The sequence below is a fragment of the Silurus meridionalis genome, chromosome 4 (genome assembly GCF_014805685.1).
Source record: "Silurus meridionalis isolate SWU-2019-XX chromosome 4, ASM1480568v1, whole genome shotgun sequence".
Taxonomy (NCBI): Eukaryota; Metazoa; Chordata; class Actinopteri; order Siluriformes; family Siluridae; genus Silurus; species Silurus meridionalis.
In genome coordinates, this window is record NC_060887.1 from 3,503,924 (window position 1) to 3,530,537 (window position 26,614).

At 39.4% G+C, this 26,614-nt stretch overlaps 1 protein-coding gene, 1 long non-coding RNA gene and 1 pseudogene across 3 annotated transcripts in view; 2 read left to right on the top strand and 1 right to left on the bottom strand.

Annotated features, from left to right (window-relative positions):
* The window catches only part of LOC124384578 (zinc finger protein 850-like), a 1,373,244-nt gene that overhangs the window by 476,130 nt on the left and 870,500 nt on the right, over window positions 1-26,614 (bottom strand). The window lies entirely within an intron of this gene.
* The window catches only part of LOC124384668, a 920,651-nt pseudogene that overhangs the window by 466,328 nt on the left and 427,709 nt on the right, over window positions 1-26,614 (top strand).
* Window positions 22,309-26,457, top strand: LOC124384696. 2 transcript variants are annotated; one of them, XR_006925487.1, is made up of 8 exons: window positions 22,314-22,357; window positions 23,326-23,391; window positions 24,402-24,434; window positions 24,528-24,652; window positions 25,106-25,283; window positions 25,451-25,642; window positions 25,779-25,877; window positions 26,398-26,457. It is a non-coding gene; the product is annotated as an uncharacterized LOC124384696 (long non-coding RNA). The 2 variants fall into 2 exon arrangements; XR_006925488.1 differs by lacking the exons at window positions 24,402-24,434; window positions 24,528-24,652; window positions 25,106-25,283; ... (1 more) ...; window positions 25,779-25,877; window positions 26,398-26,457 and adding an exon at window positions 24,161-24,248 and having other exon boundaries at window positions 22,309-22,357.

The window sequence follows — 26,614 nt, forward strand, 5'->3', positions numbered from 1 at the left end:
TCTTAAATCTCACTGATCTAAATTTATTTCTGAGTTCAGTCTTGGAAAATAAAAAGTCCAAGGAACCAACACAAAGATTCTGAAAAACTGTAAACAAAATGGCAGCTACATTGGGCAAATGTGATGTGCACTCAATTTACTAGGAACACCTACATTCATTTACTGTGTGTGTGTGTGTGTGTGTGTGTGTGTGTGTGTGTGTGTGTGTGTGTTGCTGCATTATTACAGCATTATTTATGCAAAAATAATAATTCTTATCACTTTCTTTATTTAGTTTTATACATCAACCAGCACACTGGATGCTGGAACATAAAGGACAGGGCACATGATCAGCCCAAATCATCATTCAGGGCAAAAGGAAATCTGATAACCTGCCCAATGAATATGAGCCTCATCAGAAGAGACAGAAAAACAGATAATAGAAGAGAAAACGGACGCTCCAACAAAACTAAACTAGGTAAAAAAATACATGCAAACTTGTCCAAGGGTTTGTGAATGTGATGTACCCTCACTGTCCCCTTCATTAGAAACACCTCTGTATTCATATACACTTTGTGTGTGTGTGTGTGTGTGTGTGTGTGTGTGTGTGTGTGTGTGTGTGTGTGTTGCTGCATTATCACCACATTATTTATGCAAAAATTATAATTCTTATCCCTTTCTTTATTTAGTTTTATACATCAACCAGCACACTGGAAGCTGGAACATAAAGAAGAGGGCATGATCAGCCCAAGTCATCATTCAGGGCAAAAGGAAACCTGATAACCTGCACAATGAATATGAGCCTCATCAGAAGAGACAGAAAAAACAGATAATAGAAGAGAAAACTGACGTCTCCAACACAAATAAACTACCTCCTAAACATTTAGGCATTGGTAAGGCAGAAGAAAGTTGAAGTGGATGAACAGCAGTAGGACTGGTTATGTGAATTAGACACTCATCTTTGGATGTTTTTTCACAGCACATTTGTTGGAGGTTTATGAGACGAGAGAACTGCTGGGCAAAGGAGGATTTGGCTCTGTGTATGCTGGTGTACGTAAAGCAGATGGATTGCCAGTAAGTCTTTTTTCTCTTGTTTTATTCTATATCTCTGACTTCATTATATGTTTTAATTTAATATACACATTGGGGAAGCCTGTTTTTAGTGATCATGCTGAATATTTAATCATAAGATCAGGAATGGCAGTGTTCACTGATACGTGATTGTGACTTTAGAAAGAGGCTGATTGTTATAAGCATCATGGCATCATGGCTCAATGTAGGATTTTCAATAAAACTGCAGAAGTGATTACTACACTTTTATGATCAGCTAAAATTATATAACATCTAAGGCCAAATAAAAAATCCTTTTTAGATCATTTATGTGAATAATTTCATCTAATTTCACAAAACACATTTGTATTTTTTTAGGTTGCAATCAAGTACATCTCCAAACGTAAAGCACCTGAAAAACTGGAAATCGTAAGTTTCTTCTGCATGTCTTAATGTACATAAAACAATAACCAATATCCTATACTATAATAATAATAATAATAATAATAATAATAATAATAATAATAATAATCACGTTATTCAGAACACTTTTATAAGCAGTTTGGGGTTATAATATGTAGCACTCGTTCTTTTCTACAGCCTGGACATGGTTTCCTGCCCACTGAGGTAGCTTTGATGTCCATCGTCAATAAAGAACCATACTGTTTAAACATCCTGCGGATTCTGGAGTGGTATGAACAGCCAAAGTGCTACTACATAGTTCTGGAACGACCCGAACCATGTGAAAACCTCCACCAGTTCTGCAGTAGGTATGGCAGCTGCTTGCCTGAGACTGTGACTCGTTTAGTGATGGTTCAGCTGATAGATGCGCTGAAGCATTGCAAGAGCCGGGGAATTCTGCATCGTGACGTCAAGCCAGAAAACATCATGGTTCAGACAAACACTCTTAAGGTTAAGCTGATTGACTTGGTGCGGAGACTTGATCAAGGACAAGTACAAAGAATTTACAGGTATATTATCTGAAAGCTCTGAAAACGTATCTGAGTTTTGCATGGCAATGAGATGTGTGCTTCTTTTACTAACTGGAATGTCATTAACAGGCACACCCAGCTACGCTCCTCCTGAGTGGTTTAAAAAGAAAAAGTATTTGGCAGAACCAGCGACTGTCTGGTCTGTGGGTGTGACACTGTACAGACTGGTGTGTGGCTCTCTGCCTTTCAACACCAGGAAGGACGTGAAACATGGTCATGTGCGTTTCTCCAGAAGGCATTCTGAAGGTAAGAAACTGCAAAGACTGATAAGTTATGGAATAAGTCAAAGCAGGCTGAAGTTTCTATTGTACATTTACTTGAACAGAGAAAGAAGCATTTATTTGTTTGATCTTATAACAGCTATAAGTGTGAATAATTTAATATGCAATCAATGATATTTATTTCAAAGTTTTATATATTATGCATAACTGTTTTTAAGAGATTAAATATTATACAGCATGATCTTTATTAGGTGAAGTTTCTATTCTTTTCTCTATGTTTTACTGATTTCTGTATCTGTGTATTGTTTAACAGAATGCATGCATCTGATCCGTTGGTGTTTGTGCACCAAACCAGCAGGCCGTCCGAGCCTGGAGCAGATAGAGCATCACCCATGGTTTCACTTTAGAGGTATTTGTGCTGTTCTTTCTCTCTTTATTTTTAAACCGACAGAGGAACCCTATAATTCATGAAGTAATTTTGTTCTCTAATTGTTTTGTTTTTTTGTGATTTAGGATCTGCACTACAAACTACTGGATAGACACCTGCCATCAAATACATCTGAAACCTACAAATATATTTGTGCTTTTGTACAAAATACATCAAAATAAAAAAATTTAATTGTAAATTGATTTTGACTGGAGTCAGTTTATATTGCAATCATTTTTGTTAATCATGCTTACTTAATAAAACAATAAGCAATAAAAGTGGAGATAATCAGAGTTAAAGATGATTGTTTGGACCAATTAAAAGGAAAGTCACTGTATTGTCACTATCACTATATTTTGCAGTGCACGGAAGTAAACAAAACACCCTTAGCTTAGAGGTCAAAGGAAACGTAACAGGAATGTATATCAATTGTGCATCATAAAGGATATAAATTCTTTTTTTTTTTTAATAAAACAAAATCACCATGCAGCACACTCCTGAGACCGGGACCAAAAAAAAACAACACGGGAGAAACAGCAATTGACTTAAATCTAAAACAGAAAAACAAAAATTACAATACATCATATGCTTTATTCAGACACTTGTCAGCGAGCACGGGTGCAACGGTAGGTGCAGAGTGACTGGATGGGAGGACCCAAATGCAGGATGCACACAAGGTTATGGGGAAAAAACTGAATTTAATAATTAAAGCAAGGGGCAAAGGCAAAAACAGAATCCAAAACAATCCAGGGTCAAAACAGGCAAACAGGGCAATGCAGGAGAAGACAAAACCAAAGTCCAAAACAGTCCAAAAATCCAGAAACCGGCAAAACAGTACAATACAGGGCAGAGCAAAACATAAACCAAAACAGTCCAAACTTCAAAACCAGAGGCAGGGCGGAACAGAGGTCAAGGACAGGATCCAGAACAGGCAGGATGATCAGGATCAGAAACAGGAACTAAAGCAGGCAGGATGGCAAGAATAATCTCAGGGGCTAGAAAGCCGGTAAGATAATCTGGCCAGGAGCTAAACTCTTGATTGTCCTTATATACACCGGGAGGCGCGGGAAAAAACGGCAAGATGGCCGCCGACCCGGAAGTGCTCACCGCGGAACCGGAAGAGCACGCCGCAAAACCGGAAGTGCAGTGTGCCCAGGAGATCCTGACAACAATAAACATTTTCTTAAACACAATTACCAACTGCCCCATTTCATTTGATTACCTTAACCACATTTACCTTCATCGGCTACCAAAAATGGCAACCAATCAGCATTTCAGCCTTCATCCACATCTGAAAGTCGCTTCAACCAACAAAGGCTCACTGTCTGAATTCTGAGTCTGTATTTCCTGATTCCCGGTGACGTAGCTTCCTGTGTTTGACTTGTTTGCCGCGAGTTCCGTGTTTGTATTCGTGTTTATATTCGTTTGTTTGTGTTTTTCTCTTTTAATACTCCTAAATTGTTTGTCTTCCTGACTTGTGCCTGTAGTCAGTTAAACTCGACTACCACTATATCTTCTCTCACTTTATCTTATTTGTGTATCCGAAATCTGTTCGTGATTATGAGCACTATGCCGGCTGTGTGTCTGACTTTGAGCACAGGTGAGGACTCGTTCGATTTGCAAGCGGTGGCGTTGGAGATGGAGGTTTTGGAGAAACAGATTCGCGAGCTGCATGAAAAGCATGCCCGGCTGCGAGCGAAAGCGGCGCTGGAAACATCCCGGCGGACGCACTCGTCCCAGGTAAATTCCGGGTTGAACCTAACGCTCCCAGCACCTCAACTCCAGCGTGTTTCTCTGCCCAGACCCAGCGCACCTACAACTCCGGCAAAGGTGCAACATGGACCCTGGATGCGGCAGCAGCGGAAGAGACAAGCAAAGCCCGGTCGAGGGCGTCTCCCCGCCACCACTACAGGCCTTGAGATCTCGACCGAGAACCGCCGCCTCTCCGCGAGACGGAACGCGACACTGTGATTCTCGGAGATTCCATCGTCCGGCATGTCCGCGCTACGGAGCTAAAGGTAAGGTGCACACTCGCTGTTTTCCTGGTGCTCGTGTTCTTGATGTCGCTGCGCAGGTACCCGCGGTCCTGAAGGAGAACTGGAGCGGTTGTTCTTCATGCCGAACGAACGACACCAGGCTGAGACAAGCGGAGGTATTAAAGAGGATTTCAGGATCCTGGTGGAGACGGTACGCAGCACATCACCCACAACGAGGATCATAGTGTCAGGACCTCTTCCCACTTACCAGCGAGGGGCTGAGAAGTTTAGTAGACTTTAGCTCTAAATGAATGGTTACAGTCATGGTGTCGAGAACATAAACTTCTCTTTGTTAATAACTGGAACTGTTTCTGGGAGCGTCCTAGGTTCTTCCGCCCTGATGGCCTGCACCCCAGCAGAGTTGGAGCAGCAGTGCTATCAGATAACATCTCTAGGATGCTTCACACCATCTGACTGGTAAGACATCAGGAAATCTTCGACAATGAGAACACGCATACAACAGACCAAATAGTTACAAGTTCACACACAGCCCAGTTTATAGAAACCGTATCTATCCTCGTGTAGCAAAACCAAGAAGTAAATACACAAGATCCAGAAACAATCTCATTGAAGTTAAAACTGAAAATGCCAGATAAACAAACACCAAAAAGTTTTAAAGTTTGGTCTTTTAAACATTAGATCACTTGCACCCAAAGCACTGATTATAAATGAGATGATCACAGAGAATAATCTCGATGCACTCTGTCTCACTGAGACCTGGATTAAACCAGGTGATTATATGGGTCTAAACAGTCGACACCGTCAGGATATGTTTATAAGCATGAGCCCGTCAGACTGGTCGTGGGGGGTGTAGGAACCATTTATACTGCTTTTCTTAATGTTAGTCAGATGTTAGGATTCAGCTTTAAATCATTTGAAGTGCTCGTTCTTAAAGTTGTACTTTCGGACATACATAGTAGACTCGCTCTGGTCACCGTGTACAGACCCCAGGACCCTACGCTGATTTTCTTCAAGAGTTTGCTTGTTTTCTATCAGATCTCTTGATCAATTTTGATAAAGTGCTGCTTGTAGGAGATTTTAATATTCATGTAGATGATGTAAACGATGCTCTAGGATTATCATTTGTTGACTTATTAAACTCTTTTGGGGTTAAACAAAACGCCACCAGACCAACTCATCGCTTTAACCACACACTAGACTTAATAATATCCCACGGAGCAGACGTCACTGATATAGATATTTTACCTCAGAGTGATGACATCACAGACCATTACCTCATACTGTACACACTACCGGTAGAGCAGATTAGCCGTGTTGCACCACGTTATCGACCTGGTAGGACTATTGTTCCAACCACTAAGGACAGATTCGTAAATAACCTGCCTGATTTATCTCAATTTCTCACTAAACCCATAACTACTATTAATCTTGATGAGATAACTAAGAACATAGACCTTATCCTCACTAGCACATTAGACACCGTTGCCCCTATCCGGTTAAAAAAGGTTAGAGACCAAGCACCTGCATCTTGGTATAATAGTCATACACATGCCCTCAAGAGAACAGCACGTAATCTGGAGAGAAAATGGAGGAAAACTAAATTGGAGGTATTTAGAATCGCGTATAAAGACAGTATGCTCAGCTACAGACAGGCGCTAAAAGCTGCTAGAGCTGAACACCTGAGCAAACTTATAGAAAACAACAAAAACAATCCCAGGTTCCTTTTCAGTACAGTAGCTAAACTAACTACAAATCAGGGCTCTGAAAATTGTGTTCCATCACAGTTTAGTAGTGAGGACTTTATGATTTTCTTCACTGAAAAAATAGATAACATTAGAAAAACAATTGTGGCAGTTCAACCTCTTACAGCATCTCCTGAGACAGTGTTACCTTCAACTCCACAACTCCACTGTTTTACATGTATAGGACAGGAAGAGCTGTATAATGTTATTGCCAAAGCTAAATCGACAACATGTCAGTTAGATCCAATTCCTACTAAATTACTGAAGGAAGTGTTATATACAACTGGTGAGCCTCTTCTAAATATTATTAACTCCTCACTATCTTTAGGTCACGTCCTAAATCCCTCAAGTTAGCAGTTATTAAGCCCCTCATTAAAAACCTAATCTGGATCCAAACACGTTATCAAATTACAGACCAATTTCAAATCTCCCATTTATGTCTAAGATTTTAGAAAAGATTGTCGCTGCACAGTTATGTTCCTACCTGCAAGAGAACAATATCTTTGAAGAATTTCAGTCAGGTTTTAGGCCCCATCATAGCACAGAAACTGCTCTAGTTAAAATAACTAATGACCTGTTTTTAGCTTCAGACCAAGGCTTCATCTCGCTGTTGGTTTTACTAGATCTTAGTGCTGCATTCGACACTATAGACCATGATCTCCTCCTAGATCGCTTACAAAATTACATCGGCATTCAGGGACAGGCATTAAGCTGGTTTAAATCCTACCTGTCCGATCGTTACCATTTCGTAGATTTGAATGGAGAGCTATCCAGGCTAATGCAAGTAAATTATGGCGTGCCGCAAGGTTCAGTTCTAGGACCCCTGCTCTTCACAATATACATGCTTCCGTTAGGAAATATTATTAGAAGGCATGGAATTAGCTTCCATTGTTATGCTGATGATACTCAGCTATATATTTCATCTAAACCAGGCGATACAGCTCAATTAACCCGGATGACTGAGTGTGTTAAGGAACTAAGAGATTGGATGACCCATAACTTTCTACTTTTAAATTCTGATAAGACTGAGATTTTGCTCATCGGCCCAAAAACTGGTATACAGACGCTCCAGCATCTCAACCTGCATTTAGACGGATGTTCTGTAACCACTAGTTCAACGGTAAAAGACCTGGGTGTTATTTTAGACAGCGACTTGTCTTTCAAAAATCACATCAATCAGGTTACAAAACAGCCTTCTTTCACCTTAGAAATATTTCTAAGCTAAGAAATATGTTGTCTATATCCGATGCAGAGAAGCTCGTCCATGCGTTTATGACCTCCAGAATAGACTACTGTAATGCGTTACTAGGTGGATGTCCTGCTTCATTAATAAACAAGCTTCAGTTAGTCCAGAATGCAGCAGCCAGAGTTCTTACAAGGTCAAAAAATATGATCACATAACCCCGATCTTATCGTCCCTACATTGGCTTCCTGTTAAGTTTCGAATAGACTACAAACTATTACTTCTCACTTATAAAGCACTAAATGGTTTGGCTCCGTGTATCTATCCAGTCTTTTAACACGCTACAATCCGCCACGCTCCTGAGATCTCAAAACTCTGGGCTTCTAGTAGTTCCTAGAATAGCAAAGTCCACTAAAGGTGATAGAGCATTTTCACATTTAGCTCTAAACTCTGGAATAGTCTTCCTGACGGTGTTCGGGGCTCAGACACACTCACCCAATTTAAGTGTAGATTAAAACGTATCTTTTAGCAAAGCCTACACATAACACACATCACATCATAACCTTGTGCTCCAGAACATCTGATCACATGCACATTATCAACTTCTGCTGTTAATATCATGAACAGCAGCTACGCTAATTCCTCTCCACTGCTTCTCTTTCTCTCCCATCCCGAGGCATCCTGAGGTTGCTCCAGCTCAGTCACCTCCCACCTCGTGATGATTACGGACCTTTAAAGAAGTAGATGCCGAACTCACAAACATCCTGAACCATCTAGAGACGTACCAGTGCCATTTGGATCCCGCTACATGTGTGGAGTTTTGACATTGGACCTCCTGGAGTGTTTAAAGGCTCTGGCATGGAGAAGCTGATGCTGGATCTGTGGTGATCACAAATGCTGAGCTTATAAAACTCGGAGCTACTAACCATATAGACTGTTTAAGACTGCAGAAAGAACATTACTTATAATCTTATACTTCACTTGACTTGACTCATCAGAACAGACATTAAACATCGTTTTTCAACTGGAATTTTCAAGTGTTTTACTGCACACTTAATCTACTTTTAATGTCCAATGTCCATGTAATCTATGGTGCACATTCATTATAAATTCATGTTGAATTTAATTGATAAGTATTTCATTTTTTTCTTAAAAAATTCAAGCTGAAAGTGTTACAGGACATCGCTATTGTAGTCTTTTTTTTTTGGTGTGAGTAAACGCTGATAACCAGCAGTAAAGAAACAGCACTTAACTCCAGCGTTAATGTCGCTGTTTATGACAAAGTGATCAGATCAGTGCAATAATTATGCAAGCAAAAAAATCTGTGTTTTTAATAATATACTAATAAAGTAAGTGATATAGAACCATGTGACACTGTGTTCACTACTGAATAAACAAACTGAATCTGTGCCTCAAATTACATACTCATGTACTATTCTAGATCATTATTTACTCCTGCTACTGTCTGATACATAAACCCTTCAGTAACGTGTGGTCTTTTGCATGTGTATTTAAAATCTTAGGGTCATTTGGAGGTAATTTTCTAGGACTCCTCATTACATAAGATTAATAAATGGAGGTTATAAAACAAGCAGAATGCCATCACCAGCACACTGAAGGCTCTTCTGAAAGACAAAAGTCTGACTTTCCAGAAGAGCAGTTGGTATGGTGATGATCTCTGCTGCTTGGGACTACGTATTCAGCCTGAACCTTCTCTGTGCACAACTGGGCTGGATTTGGACCGTCTCCCATGTTATACGGTACTGAATGTGAAACTGCTGCAACATGTTTATTTCTCATCTTTCTAGTTTATTAAACATTAGATAAATTGCAAATTGGCAAATGTGAGACTCATATGAGACAGTGTGTCCCAAATACTGCAAATTTTCCATTCTTGTTGCATAAATGTACAATTGATTGCATTCTATTACTCCCACAAAAACACTTAATATGTCCAATTTTTTATTCATCAGAAAAAGTGTGTGGCTCATCTTGAATACTTGGCTGAACAAAGTACAGAAACGTCTCTGTAGCAGCAATTTTCAGGCTACTTGGTGAGTTTCCTGTGAATCCTGTTTTAGAGCATTATCTCACATTATTTCTGGATTCTTCTGTATTTCACTCATGTTCTTTATCTCAAACAGGGCGACTTGGCCAAAATGGCTTTAAGGAGAACGTGGCAGCATCAGTTGAGGATCTAACAAAAAGCATAAATGAGTTCAGGGGACAAAATGGTATCATTAAAGGATCAAATAAACACGTCCTTTATTAATCATTATTCGCTGATTTTTAGTTCTCTATCAACAGGAAAGTGCTTCAGCAAGTCCTAATTTTATGATGGATTTTGTGTGCAGATTTGCCGTGGGAGCTGCAGCTCGCAGTGGTTTATGCCATTCATGATCAGGCACCCAGCAGCCCCACAGTCGCTCTGAACACTTTAGAATCGTGGAAAAAAGATCTCACAAAGCCCGTTCCTCCAGCCGTCACCAAGTGCCTGAAGCAGACCAACTTCCTCTGTTCTCACATAAATACAAAAAAGATTATTACAGCAAATAATGTTTAATAGATATAATAATTTTTTTTTTATATGTTTGTACATAAATAAATAAAATACATAATAGATCTGCACAGTGTTCTTGATCGTCTCTTTACAGTGGTGAGTCGTGCTTTTCACACCCAATCATCTGCCTTCAGTCCCAATCATCCTCTTAAGAACATCAATATGATGCCACAGCTGTAGAAACCATCATTATTATACAGCATATAATACATGCAGTATAACAGAGCGCATACAGATTCTTGTGATTTTCCCTGCATTACAGTTTTCCTGGTGTTTTGAAATTAAGTCAAACTGTGTGTTTTTGTACAGATTCTACAAAGAAAATGCAAAAGTATAAATGGCTCAAGAAAAAACTTGGGTTGACCTTTATATAATGTCCTTTATACTGAAAAAACCTTCAAAATGAGCGTGTTAATAACACGTTAACCCAAATTCATTTTAACAGCACTAATAGTATTAATGCACAATTAATGCAGCACGCATTTCTTCATTTTTATTAAAAATTAAAACCTTTAACGCAACACATTTATTCACAACGTCCTTTTCTTTACTCAGATATTTATATTTTTATCATGCCGAACAAAATCTTAAATCTTGGAGAGGATTTCCAGGATTGCCCATGGGGCATGGTAGATTTCTTGATTGCTAACAGGTGTGGCACTTTTTCACTTTTTCCATCACTAAACATTTGTTTTATTGATGCGTTAAGTCTCAAATCAAAGACCAGAATTCGCCAATTAAAAGCATCCGTGAGGAAACAGCAAAAGTTCCGATTGGTGTCATGATAATTTACGTACAGGAAAAGCTTGTATTGTGAGTAACATGATTTATAAATACTTTACAGGAGGAGCAAAAACTTTTTTTTATTTAACGCATTACGAGCAATAACTTGCATTGTGAACATCGAGCATCGCGCTAACAACATGCAAACGGCTCACGCTCAACTACTCAGCTTTCCTTTTCCCAAAAGTCTTGAGGATCATCAGAATGTTTTCTGGCAAAAAGTAAGACGAGCCTTTACGGTCATTTTGCTTAGCAGTTTTCGTCTTTAAAAAACATTTTTGCCAGGTCTCTTTCTCATGGTGGAGTAATGAACACTGACCTTAACTGAGGCAAGTGAGGCTGCAGTTTTTTGGCTGTTGTTGTGGGGTCTTTTGTGATCTCTTGGATGAGTGGTCTCTGTGCTCTTGGGGTAATTTTGGTCAGCCGGCCACTCCTGGGAAGATTCTCCACTGTTCCATGTTTTTGCCATGTGTGAATAATTTCTCTCACTGTGGTTCACTGAAGTCCCAAAGCTTTAGAAATGGCGTTACAACCTTTTCCAGACTGAAAGATCTCCATTTCTTTCTCATTTGTTCCTGAATTTATTTGGATCTCAGCATGATGTCTAGCTTTTGAGGATCTTTTAGTCGACGTCACTTTGTCAGGCAGGTCCTATTTAAGAGATTTCTTGATTGCTAACAGGTGTGGCAGTAATCAGGCCTGTGTGTGGTGAGAGAAATTAAAATATTTTACACAGGGTCATGTTGTTTTGTTTTGTCATTAATGCCCCCCGCCTGCAAAGCCGCTGTCAACAAGATGCTCGGCCCTGACGCAGTTAAAGAAACAGCGAAAGTTTCTCTCAGATTACACAATTACCAGACGTATTGATGAAACTGAAAACAGAGAGACACTGAGAGCTGCTGAGCGAAAGCTTTGTAAGTGTGTGTTGAGTACATGTGTGTTATCTAACAAATCTAAGTTCCTTACCATCTCTCTCTCTCTCTCTCTCTCTCTCTCTCTCTCTCTCTCAGGATACCCAGAAGGACAAATGAAATGGGAGATGCTCCCAAAATAAACAGAATTGATGTTGATGCCATCAGGCACAATAATATTATTGGACCTCCGCAGAATCCAGACTGAAGTAAGTTTCTCTTCAAAGCGGATGCTGTTACAGAACCACTGTGAGCGAGTGTGTGAGCGAGTGTGTGAGCGAGTGTGTGAACGAGTGTGTGAGCGAGTGTGTGAGCGAGTGTGTGAGCGAGTGTGTGAATGAGTGTGTGAATGAACGTGTTAGAGATCACACAGTATGTGCCTTATCTTCCTTTGTAGTTATTGTTGTTCCTGTCAGGATCATTGGGAACAGACTTTAGAGTCCAGACACATGTACTGTAAGTATCTCCTCAAAAGCACATGCTGTTACAGAACCTCACTGTGAACGAGTGTGTGAACGAGTGTGTTAGATCTCATTCAGCTAATGAACATGTAATCATGTATCATTTCATCACGTGTGAATTTGATTCTTTCGTGTGAAATGCTGCTTTTGTCTAAGTTACAGATGTTACATGTTTGTTTCACATGAAAATACAGTGAGCTGATATGTGAATAATGATGTGGCAGCATTCTGAACACTGGCTGCTTCTTGTTCCTGCTGTTAAAATGTGTGACGTATTTCTTGTTGTTTTAAGATTCTTTATATGAGGTGTATGGTTCAACCACCAGCTGACTTTAAATTTAAAGAAAATAAATGGGATGAGGAAAAAAGAAGGCTACACTAGATATGGTTTGAGTTCTAATATGTTCCTCTCCTCCATTCGCGAGCTCCAGGATACCGTGAATCACTATAAGATACAGAAGAAGACTGAAGAGCTTGAGAAAAATAATTTTAAGAAACCAAGAGCAATTGGAGAAACATGTAGTTCAGCTGAGGGCACTTTGGGTTCTGACTATGAGAAACAGCAGCAAGATGAGACAAATCTGGACATCATGAACAGGAACAGAAAGCTGAACCTCTACAAGCCCAAAGAGTCGCAGAAAATCTCTGAGGAAACAAAGATTCTTAGGTGAGGAAGAGAAATGAGGATGGAAACCCGAGAGTGACTGGAGGAAGCTGTACAGCTGTTCAGCAATATGACTTCAGCACTAGAGAAAGAAAACCAGAGAAAGAAAAAGAGGAGATCAAGCTGGACATGTCCTACATATAATACAGTACAAACATATCAGTGATTATTGTAACTCAATATTTTTTATTACTTCAAAATAATTAAATATCTTAAATATAGTGTGTGTTTTGTTTCTATTATTAAATTATTATTGTACATCATTTAAATTTAACTAAGAATTAAAATCAACATGATAAAATGTTGGGAAAAGTTCAAGTATAACTTTTGACAACTGCAGTTAGTAGAAGAACACCAGAAATAACTATTTTGCATTAAATCCATTAGAAAATAACAATTTACTTTAATAGATTCATTTTAATAATTCAGTCCATTCAGTTTGGTCAATTCAGTTTAAAAAGATTCGGTTCGGTGAGTTCGACTCATTAGATTCATTTCAAGTGACTCGGTTCAAGAGAGTTCGGTTCAATCACTTCTATGCAAAACAATGAGGTTCATGAGAGTCGCTTCACCGTTTCAGCTCGACCGAGTCTGAATCCATAGATAGTTCCCGAAATTTCCTTTCAGCAGACTCTCAAAAACACAAAATTACATTAGTTTTAATCAGCTTAATTTAACTTCTATTTCATTTATTTATATCACAAAATTCAGCTTAGAAATTAAACATGAACCCCTGTTTGTTAACCCGTCACTATTCTAGATTGTATTTAGTTCAGTAAACTTAAGTTCATTTAAAGGAGAATTCAGTGCTGTTTAGTTCAGTAAAGTCTTCATTTAATCCAAAACTATTACATTCATTAAGTTCAATTATCCTCAAATTAATATTTTTACATTCAATAAAACAAATCATCCAGTTTTCATTGATGTTTATTTAGTGAATAATGCATTTAATAAACAATTGGTTTAACTCAGAATGACGTTTTATTTTTTAATAAGTAGTAAAAATCTGTTTTTTATAAATCTCATCTGAAGCATAAAGATAAAAGTGCACCAGTTGGTTAAAAGAAAACATTTAAAAGTAAAACATTTATTCCAGCTCATAAATCCTATAAAACATGCAGCATTAAACATGAACTTCCAGCAGATGAACATCTCATAATACTGTCTGGAAGTGAGAAATGTACAGGTTGTTTTACTCCATACACATGAACTTACTTTGATCAGAAACACAATCATACTCCAAATCAATTAATCAATAAAGTCAATAAAAGAATCCCAAACTGCTGTGTGTCTTGTCCTCGCTATTAATGACGTCATTAGAGCTCCACTACTTCTAATGACCTGCTGTGACAGTGAGCTCTAATACACATCACACTGCCACCTACTGGTCATTTATGATTCTGCAACATTCATAGAGTCACTCCGGTCAACTTCCGGTTCTCAACTCGGATTCACTCGCTTTATACACAGTTTACAGCCGTTTTATCTTATTTATGACTGTAATATCACTCTTCTCTCAGGAACAACAGAAAAGCTGTGAAGACATGATATTTTATCCGCTCTTTACCTCTGTAATGTGCGCATGCGCATAGTGTCAGGTTAAGAGAGACCGGGTTACGTCACAGACGGAGGGCGGGCATCTCCTGTGACGTCACAGTAAGGTAACGTCTATAATTGGGAACGAGTCTCTGTTTCTCTCATTTCCAAGGTTTTGCTTGTGAGTAAAGAGGCATAAACATGGAGCTCTTCAGAAGGTTGAGAGAGTTTTTTCAAACCAGAAGAACGAAGAAAACTAAGCAGATTGCTGAAATGAAGGAGAAGCTGGAACACATGGAGAAAGTAGAGAAAGACTTGGATGCATTTTCTCTTCTAATGATAGAGAATATAACAGAAGAGAAAGAAGAAAGCCATTCTGCTACAGACGGTGCAAAAGCTGGAGGCTACTTTGGCTTCTGAGCGAGAGCAGCAGAAAAAGTATATAACTGAGAGAAGCCAGAGCTGGGCGAGAGAACAAAAACAACTGGAGGAACGTGTTGCTCAGCTTGAGGTCACTTTGGATCAGACCACCATGGAGCTCCAGTCTTCCCAGAAAATCAATGAGGAACTGGAGAAAACTGTGGACTGTGAGAGAGAGAGCTGGACCAGAGAACAAAAGAAAGTGGAGGAACATGTTGCTCAGCTTGAGGTCACTTTGGAACAGACCACCATGGAGCTCCAGTCTTCCCTGAAAATCCTTAAGGAACTGGAGAAAAATGTGGAATGTGAGAGAAAGAGCTGGACGAGAGAGCAAAAGAAAGTGGAGGAACATGTTGCTCAGCTTGAGCCCACGCTGGACTTTAAAGAAAAACAAGAGGACGAAAGAGAGAAAACTAAACTTGACTTAGAGGAGAGGAACAACTTACAGCTTCAGACCAACAGGGGGCTCCAGGATACCCAGAATCTCTGTGAGGAAGAAAAGAAGACTTCAGAGAATAAAACAGATCATTATATGAGAGTCCGAGAGCGATGGGAGGAAATTGTTGCTCAGCTGAGACAAGAAAACATTCAAAAGAAAACGAGAAATAGAAAAAAAAGAAGACGACAAGAGAAACAGAGAGTCTTTTACTACAGCGAGACACAATAAACACTATTAAATAAATAAAGATTTTGAATTTCAATCATGTCTAATGTCTCTTCATCACAGAGAGCATTCAATGATGGCATTTTTTCTTGAAATCCACTTTAGTAAAGTCAGTGATGTTTGATGTCCTTAAAGAAAAGGAATTAGACAGAAACTGAAGTTGAGGTATTTTCTTGCAGCTTTAGTGCTTTGTTCATTTTGAGCTCTGAAAGCAATATAGCTGACAGTTAATGTGGGCAGAACCTGATTCACTTAAACATCTGTACTTTATAATTAATCACATGGATTGGCACAAGAAAGTGGATGATCTTTCAGCAGTTATTCTGACAGGGTTAACACTGGATTCATTTCACAACACCTGAACACTACTGCTGGATGGAGCAGCGGTGCGTGCACGAGCGCGGCGGTTGGTGAATGGAGGGTGGAGCCGGGGAAATGAGCGGTGAGAAGCAGATCTGTGGCTGATGGGACTAATCAGTGTGCTCTGTTTTAGTGACTGGTGATGAGGAGAAAAAGGAGAAAGACACCGAGCAGAGCTGAGCACGTGTGTGTGTGTGTGTGTGTGTGTGTGTGTGTGTGTGTGTGTGTATGTGTGTGTGTGTGTGTGTGTGTGTGTGTGTGTGTGTGTGTATTGGTCCTGTTTACTTCAATAGTAAGGAATGTAGACCTGAGATCCTGATTATCGGTCTTTTATTACCCATAGGGCAGTGGTTTTTAACCTTTTTTGAGGCGTGACTCATTGTTTACATGAAGAAAACACAGTGCATGTAGGGGTACGGTCTCAGGAGCCCTGCAGTAAGTGTGCTGTGTGCATGTGATTGATGAATGTGCAGGTAGAAATTCAACTGAAACTGCATTCAATCTGGTTGATTATCAAGCAAGTTATTTTTTAACTACATTTTAGTTCCCTGTTATAGGATAACTATAAGAATACAATACAATACAATACAAAATAAAATACAATACAATACAGGTGTGAATCTACCTGTCATGAGGAGTGTATTGGAGAGTGTATTTGTAAATTATCTGCTAGGTGGCAGTAGTGGCACACTCACTGGTAAGCTGTAGAACAGGGGTCACCTACGGTGGCCGAGAAGTGCAAAACAGATTAAACAAATCCGAAAACAAATTAACAAATCCGAAAACACAAGTCAGACAAACCGGAAAATGTAGGTATAGTTTGTGAATGTAAACTTACAGATCATTGGACAAGACACCTGTCAGTCAAGATATACAGGTGAATGACAGGTGTCTTGTCCAATGATTGATAAGTTTACATACACAAACTATACCTACCTTTTCCGGTTTGTCTGACTTGTCGTTGTTTTCGGATTTGTTAATGTGTTTTGCGCAATGATTCAGACAAATCGGAAAAGGTAGGTGTAGTTTTGTTTCTTTGCAGACTTTCCTGAAGCCCCTAAATTAATAATGGTCATAGTGACATTGGTAACATTGCATTAATGTAATAATATCTGATAGCCATTAGAGGGCACTCTCGTGCTGCATGTGGGTGTGTTTGCAGTGTGCAGAGTAAACGAGTAAAAAACGCTGTGCAGTCATGTCTCCGGTTCTTTCTGCGCATGCTCCGAACTTAATGGTATAATATGTGTTTTATATTATAATGATGCAAACAACAGTATTTACATTCATCACATTACCGTGCTGGAAAACAATACAAATTAAATAAAAAAGAAGAAAAAGTGTAGAAGAAGAAAAGCGGGACAAAGACAGAGGTAATGTGATGTAATAAATAGTGATGATCATATAAATAAACTCAGTTTAGTAAGTTGGACAAGAAATTATGAGTCAGTTTATGTCACACAGATTTTTATTTATTTATTTATTTATTTATTTATCTCCATTCAGTGTCATTACAAAATAGGTTTAAATTTGTGGAGATTTTATTTGTACATAGTTTTCTTTTCTTTAAAATAGATTGATTGAATGCCATTGGGAATGGTAGAGGGTTATTTATATTTACTCCCATGCCATCACGTGGGAGGGCTGATTTGAATGTCTGACATCTACTCCAATGGCAGTCAGCTTCAGATCAGTGTAGTGGTGGATGGAGTTCACCTGGAAGCATCAGTGGATTTCATGCTGAAGATGCTGAATAAGCTGGACATTGACATTTTTTAAATATATTTTATATCATATTTCAACAGATCAAGAATAAAATAATGCTCTTAGCATGGAAAACGATGTATTTGTGGCCTGTACACAATAATATAAAAGAAAGACAAGAAACAGCATTGAGCAAGTATAAGAAAAACATTTGTGTTTGGATAAACAATGTTTTTTTCTTTTCTTTTCTAAAATCATAACGTTTCTTATGTTCGGGGTCGATTTGACTCCGATCAGATATCAATGTTTGTTTGTTTTTAAAGAAAAAAAGAATAAATGCTTTTATTTCACCACACACTCATTAAAGACAATGTAGTTATGACCAAATTTGCTTTACAAAACACAGGAAGCTGAAAGCAGCTGAGATGTAAATATCAGAGAGAACATTAAATATGATGACAAATGTAGTGACAGACATTTTCATGTTGTTCTAATCAACAGTATTGGGTGACCTACGTTCCTGTGGTGGTGAACATGACTGCGAGTTCTCCAGAAGAACAAATGCTGGTAATGTACAGTTCAAACACACACTGTTTTTCACACAGAATAAACTAAAGCCCATCACGTCCTCATCACCTAAACACACTGTTCATTTAGATTTTACTTACGGCAGCCAAACGGCTCATTTTGTAAACCCCTTGATCACTTACTCTGTCTTTAAGAGAACTAAACGAAGAGGAATGAATGAAAAGTGGTATCCAATCTGTATGAGTATGAGCGCAACTGGCAACCGCTCTAAAGGCCACGGCTCTGATTTGATTAAACAGAGTGAAGGTTATTCATGAAGTATATCAGAATTGTACAAATCAATCAAACTACTTACTCTATGAACTCTATTTGAACGAAATCATTACTGAGTTTGAACCAAAATGATATCTGTATGCTAATGTGTGCTAATCAGGAAATACGTTCTACCTACCTTTCCTAGCCTGACTTTAAAATCCCACCCCTGTCTGGCCTGCACTTCCTCCCTCACTCTGCCCTGTCTTTCCCTCCTGCATTGCCTGAGTTTCTCTCACCCACATTACTTCACCTACATTACCATACCTAACTGTGCTATATGTAATGAGGCACACAGGGACAAGGTAGAGACTTGGAGGTTGTTCGATGTAGTTGTGGGAAAGGTCAGGGGTCATGTGTGTACCCTGGTGCTTTGAATTTGTCCCTGTGTGTCCTTTTATAGCTGCAAGTTTCAAATACTGTTTACGTTAACCTTCAAATAGCTTTAGCATTTTTGTGATTTTTATGCGAAACGTATATGTTGTTTATGTTACAGTATTATTACAGTGCTCCAGTACATGTGGTGCCTCCTCAGCAGTACTCAGTCCATCCCACAGGATTCAATACATGCTACACTCTACTCCCTGAACCTACTACCCCAACAAATGGTAAGTTCATCATGCCTTTCCAGTCATCCTTACAAAAAGCCTGGTTTTCTTGTAGGATGTTATGATCCTCACAGCTTACATGTTGGTCTTTAATTGAAACTGATACTGTTCTTATTAGTGTCGGCTGCAGCAACATCCATCTACCAAGAGGAAGAGGAAAACGGTGCGTGTGCTTACTCTTTGTTTCAGTACTGGTTTATTTACTGAGTAATGAACCTATTTATCTCTGATCATGTGCTGTTTATTTCCCATTAAGATCGTTGTCCGAGATCCTAACCAGGACAACAAGGACATCACGGAGGAGATCATATCAGAAGCTGGCAGGAGTCGGAGCCCACTCTGCCAGTGGGAAATGTCTTGTCCTCGCTATTAATGACGCCATTAGAGCTCCACTACTTAATGACCTGCTGTGACAGTGAGCTCTAATACACATCACACTGCCACCTACTGGTCATTTATGATTCTGCAACATTCATAGAGTCACCGGTCAACTTCCGGTTCTCAACTCGGATTCACTCGCTTTATACACAGTTTACAGCCGTTTTTATCTTATTTATGACTGTAATATCACTCTTCTCTCAGGAACAACAGAAAAGCTGTGAAGACATGATATTTTATCCGCTCTTTACCTCTGTAATGCGCATGCGCATAGTGTCAGGTTAAGAGAGACCGGTTACGTCACAGACGGAGGGCGGGGCATCTCCTGTGACGTCACAGGTAACGTCTATAATTGGGAACGAGTCTCTGTTTCTCTCATTTCCAAGGTTTTTGCTTGTGAGTAAAGAGGCATAAACATGGAGCTCTTCAGAAGGTTGAGAGAGTTTTTTCAAACCAGAAGAACGAAGAAAACTAAGCAGATTGCTGAAATGAAGGAGAAGCTGGAACACATGGAGAAAGTAGAGAAAGACTTGGATGCATTTTCTCTTCTAATGATAGAGAATATAACAGAAGAGAAAGAAGAAAGCCATTCTGCTACAGACGGTGCAAAAGCTGGAGGCTACTTTGGCTTCTGAGCGAGAGCAGCAGAAAAAGTATATAACTGAGAGAAGCCAGAGCTGGGCGAGAGAACAAAAACAACTGGAGGAACGTGTTGCTCAGCTTGAGGTCACTTTGGATCAGACCACCATGGAGCTCCAGTCTTCCCAGAAAATCAATGAGGAACTGGAGAAAACTGTGGACTGTGAGAGAGAGAGCTGGACCAGAGAACAAAAGAAAGTGGAGGAACATGTTGCTCAGCTTGAGGTCACTTTGGAACAGACCACCATGGAGCTCCAGTCTTCCCTGAAAATCCTTAAGGAACTGGAGAAAAATGTGGAATGTGAGAGAAAGAGCTGGACGAGAGAGCAAAAGAAAGTGGAGGAACATGTTGCTCAGCTTGAGCCCACGCTGGACTTTAAAGAAAAACAAGAGGACGAAGAGAGAAAACTAAACTTGACTTAGAGGAGAGGAACAACACAGCTTCAGACCAACAGGGGGCTCCAGGATACCCAGAATCTCTGTGAGGAAGAAAAGAAGACTTCAGAGAATAAAACAGATCATTATATGAGAGTCCGAGAGCGATGGGAGGAAATTGTTGCTCAGCTGAGACAAGAAAACATTCAAAAGAAAACGAGAAATAGAAAAAAAAGAAGACGACAAGAGAAACAGAGAGTCTTTTACTACAGCGAGACACAATAAACACTATTAAATAAATAAAGATTTTGAATTTCAATCATGTCTAATGTCTCTTCATCACAGAGAGCATTCAATGATGGCATTTTTTCTTGAAATCCACTTTAGTAAAGTCAGTGATGTTTGATGTCCTTAAAGAAAAGGAATTAGACAGAAACTGAAGTTGAGGTATTTTCTTGCAGCTTTAGTGCTTTGTTCATTTTGAGCTCTGAAAGCAATATAGCTGACAGTTAATGTGGGGCAGAACCTGATTCACTTAAACATCTGTACTTTATAATTAATCACATGGATTGGCACAAGAAAGTGGATGATCTTTCAGCAGTTATTCTGACAGGGTTAACACTGGATTCATTTCACAACACCTGAACACTACTGCTGGATGGAGCAGCGGTGCGTGCACGAGCGCGGCGGTTGGTGAATGGAGGGTGGAGCCGGGGGGAAATGAGCGGTGAGAAGCAGATCTGTGGCTGATGGGACTAATCAGTGTGCTCTGTTTTAGTGACTGGTGATGAGGAGAAAAAGGAGAAAGACACCGAGCAGAGCTGAGCACGTGTGTGTGTGTGTGTGTGTGTGTGTGTGTGTGTGTGTGTGTGTATGTGTGTGTGTGTGTGTGTGTGTGTGTGTGTGTGTGTGTGTATTGGTCCTGTTTACTTCAATAGTAAGGAATGTAGACCTGAGATCCTGATTATCGGTCTTTTATTACCCATAGGGCAGTGGTTTTAACCTTTTGAGGCGTGACTCATTGTTTACATGAAGAAAACACAGTGCATGTAGGGTGCGGTCTCAGGAGCCCTGCAGTAAGTGTGCTGTGTGCATGTGATTGATGAATGTGCAGGTAGAAATTCAACTGAAACTGCATTCAATCTGGTTGATTATCAAGCAAGTTATTTTTTAACTACATTTTAGTTCCCTGTTATAGGATAACTATAAGAATACAATACAATACAATACAAAATAAAATACAATACAATACAGGTGTGAATCTACCTGTCATGAGGAGTGTATTGGAGTGTATTTGTAAATTATCTGCTAGGTGGCAGTAGTGGCACACTCACTGGTAAGCTGTAGAACAGGGGTCACCTACGGTGGCCGAGAAGTGCAAAACAGATTAAACAAATCCGAAAACAAATTAACAAATCCGAAAACACAAGTCAGACAAACCGGAAAATGTAGGTATAGTTTGTGAATGTAAACTTACAGATCATTGGACAAGACACCTGTCAGTCAAGATATACAGGTGAATGACAGGTGTCTTCTCCAATGATTGATAAGTTTACATACACAAACTATACCTACCTTCCGTTTGTCTGACTTGTCGCGTTTGTTGTTAATGTTTTGCAATGATTCAGACAAATCGGAAAAGGTAGGTGTAGTTTTGTTTCTTTGCAGACTTTCCTGAAGCCCCTAAATTAATAATGGTCATAGTGACATTGGTAACATTGCATTAATGTAATAATATCTGATAGCCATTAGAGGGCACTCTCGTGCTGCATGTGGGTGTGTTTGCAGTGTGCAGAGTAAACGAGTAAAAAACGCTGCGCAGTCATGTCTCCGGTTCTTTCTGCGCATGCTCCGAACTTAATGGTATAATATGTGTTTTATATTATAATGATGCAAACAACAGTATTTACATTCATCACATTACCGTGCTGGAAAACAATACAAATTAAATAAAAAAGAAGAAAAAGTGTAGAAGAAGAAAAGCGGGACAAAGATAGAGGTAATGTGATGTAATAAATAGTGATGATCATATGAATAAACTCAGTTTAGTAAGTTGGACAAGAAATTATGAGTCAGTTTATGTCACACAGATTTTTATTTATTTATTTATTTATTTATTTATCTCCATTCAGTGTCATTACAAAATAGGTTTAAATTTGTGGAGATTTTATTTGTACATAGTTTTCTTTTCTTTAAAATAGATTGATTGAATGCCATTGGGAATGGTAGAGGGTTATTTATATTTACTCCCATGCCATCACGTGGGAGGGGCTGATTTGAATGTCTGACATCTACTCCAATGGCAGTCAGCTTCAGATCAGTGTAGTGGTGGATGGAGTTCACCTGGAAGCATCAGTGGATTTCATGCTGAAGATGCTGAATAAGCTGGACATTGACATTTTTTAAATATATTTTATATCATATTTCAACAGATCAAGAATAAAATAATGCTCTTAGCATGGAAAACGATGTATTTGTGGCCTGTACACAATAATATAAAAGAAAGACAAGAAACAGCATTGAGCAAGTATAAGAAAAAAACATTTGTGTTTGGATAAACAATGTTTTTTTCTTTTCTTTTCTAAAATCATAACGTTTCTTATGTTCGGGGTCGATTTGACTCCGATCAGATATCAATGTTTGTTTGTTTTAAAGAAAAAGAATAAATGCTTTTATTTCACCACACACTCATTAAAGACAATGTAGTTATGAACAAATTTGCTTTACAAAACACAGGAAGCTGAAAGCAGCTGAGATGTAAATATCAGAGAGAACATTAAATATGATGACAAATGTAGTGACAGACATTTTCATGTTGTTCTAATCAACAGTATTGGGTGACCTACGTTCCTGTGGTGGTGAACATGACTGCGAGTTCTCCAGAAGAACAAATGCTGGTAATGTACAGTTCAAACACACACTGTTTTTCACACAGAATAAACTAAAGCCCATCACGTCCTCATCACCTAAACACACTGTTCATTTAGATTTTACTTACGGCAGCCAAACGGCTCATTTTGTAAACCCCTTGATCACTTACTCTGTCTTTAAGAGAACTAAACGAAGAGGAATGAATGAAAAGTGGTATCCAATCTGTATGAGTATGAGCGCAACTGGCAACCGCTCTAAAAGGCCACGGCTCTGATTTGATTAAACAGAGTGAAGGTTATTCATGAAGTATATCAGAATTGTACAAATCAATCAAACTACTTACTCTATGAACTCTATTTGAACGAAATCATTACTGAGTTTGAACCAAAATGATATCTGTATGCTAATGTGTGCTAATCAGAAATACGTTCTACCTACCTTTCCTAGCCTGACTTTAAAATCCCACCCCTGTCTGGCCTGCACTTCCTCCCTCACTCTGCCCTGTCTTTCCCTCCTGCATTGCCTGAGTTTCTCTCACCCACATTACTTCACCTACATTACCATACCTAACTGTGCTATATGTAATGAGGCACACAGGGACAAGGTAGAGACTTGGAGGTTGTTCGATGTAGTTGTGGGAAAGGTCAGGGGTCATGTGTGTACCCTGGTGCTTTGAATTTGTCCCTGTGTGTCCTTTTATAGCTGCAAGTTTCAAATACTGTTTACGTTAACCTTCAAATAGCTTTAGCATTTTTGTGATTTTTATGCGAAACGTATATGTTGTTTATGTTACAGTATTATTACAGTGCTCCAGTACATGTGGTGCCTCCTCAGCAGTACTCAGTCCATCCCACAGGATTCAATACATGCTACACTCTACTCCTGAACCTACTACCCCAACAAATGGTAAGTTCATCATGCCTTTCCAGTCATCCTTACAAAAAGCCTGGTTTTCTTGTAGGATGTTATGATCCTCACAGCTTACATGTTGGTCTTTAATTGAAACTGATACTGTTCTTATTAGTGTCGGCTGCAGCAACATCCATCTACCAAGAGGAAGAGGAAAACGGTGCGTGTGCTTACTCTTTGTTTCAGTACTGGTTTATTTACTGAGTAATGAACCTATTTATCTCTGATCATGTGCTGTTTATTTCCCATTAAGATCGTTGTCCGAGATCCTAACCAGGACAACAAGGACATCACGGAGGAGATCATATCAGAAGCTGGCAGGAGTCGGAGCCCACTCTGCCAGTGGGAAATGTCTTTTCCGTCCCTATGCCTCTGCAGGTAACAGTCACACACATTCATAGAGGAAGCAGATTCTTCTGGCTAATAGCTCACCAGTCTTCCTCCTTATATTTACCTGTATTACCATTTCCCTTTTCCACTATTTTTTACTCATGTGTGCAATCTGTTTTTCCTAATTCTGATTATCCTCACACTTTCCACCTCAAATCCCAGCAACTGGACCAAGTGGTGGAAAATGAGCGTGGTGACCGCTTGTACCTCAGAAAACCCGTACATTAATGCACTCGTAGGTCAAAGTACCACTGTAGCTGTGAAAGGAAGGAGGAAGACAGTGAACAATGACTTACTTGGTCGGCTACTGTTTAGATACAAGCCGTTGTAGCGTGTTGAGTCTGGGTGAAGGGAGAGCTCACTAACTCCAGTTACAACAGAAATCATATAAGCACAGACACGTTTCCAAAACTCCTGCTTTTTTATTTTTGTTTGCAACAGCGTTGTGGGTTAGTCAAAGAAACCTAAAAATGAGCATCAGAAAATAAAAAGCCTCGGTCTCCACACACGCAGTAATACCGGAAGTATGCAGTGGGATCGAATTTCAGGGGACGACGGCGGAACTGGAAGAACGGCTGCGATGGAGAAACTAGCGCTAGAGCCACATCCGGAGCATCAGGTGAGTCTGTAGTGAATGTAGTCTGTGTCCTTTTTCAGCTCTCTCCTGTGTTCATGTTGTGAAAAAATTCAAAGCAGGTTGTGATTGTAGGTGTTGTTCTTGAAACTTAATTCAGTTTAATGCATGAGCATTTTTAGTCATGACACATCATGTCTCTTGTGTTTCAGTAAAACTGGACGCAGTGCCAGACTCGACTACAAACAAGCTGCGCTATCAGAGGAGGAAATGGAGAAACGCTCCATACACATCGGTTATTATCTTGTTACTGCGTCACATAATCGTGGTGGGTTCGTGTGCAGGAGGCCTCGCATTGCGTGGAGGAACTGGACCAGGGCGGGATGCTGTACGTTGTTGTTCGGGTGGGTGTGGAGACCACGCTGGAGCGAAACCAGATCACACGTGACCACATAAATGAAAAAAGGAAAGTGTTTTGTCATACTAGTTGAAAAAGGTTCTTTTGTGTTCAAGTCATTGCTGTGTTTTTCTTCACTTTAGAGCCAAAAGGAAGTGGAGGTCTTATGGAGGGACTCTAAACTGAGCTGTGCTGATGTTCTTCCTGAAACCGTGGATGGGAACAACTTCATTACTGAGCAGGTGAGCTGTTGGCTGCACACTAGATTTAGACACCACTGGAAGATCTGGACCAAACAGGATCCAGTGGGCAGTAGATTTTCTACTACTTGAGTATTAATAATAGAAGAGCTGAGTAAAAGTGACTGCATAGTTATTTTATGAAATCATTTCGCTTGAAAATTGATTTGAAATATTATTGTTTATGTCTGATCTAATCGCTTGGCTCGGCATATTTTTGGCTGGTTACAGAGGGCTTTTAAAAATGAGCAATAATCAATATGGGTTAAAATTCATACTGTGATCAATTTCATTTGTTAGTATAAGAACATTGTCAGTGAACTCAAATGGCAGCTCGTCTGATCAGAAAAGAGAAAGTGTTTGTGTTTGTGGTGTAAAAAGCAGTGTGTTGGTTGGTAGACTTGATGCAGTTTTATTTCTAAACCAGCACAAATGCTGCCTTTAAGAAGAACATCTTCAGAGGGGTTTTTTCTCGTCCTGGTATCATAAGTGTAGATAAACATAGGTTGTGTTTAATTGACAGCCCTGATGAAGTCTGATGACCTGAAGAGGGTGGAGCTGAGACTTCAGACAGCAGACGGACTTCTGAGGAGGAACATCAGCACCACGAGAGGTTAGAGGTCACCCAACCTGTAATTAATCCTGGAGGAATTAAGTGTGATTAGAGAGATTTAAATGTGTATGTGTATGTGTGTGTGTGTGTGTGTGTGTGTGTGTGTGTGTACTGAAAAATGTATTTA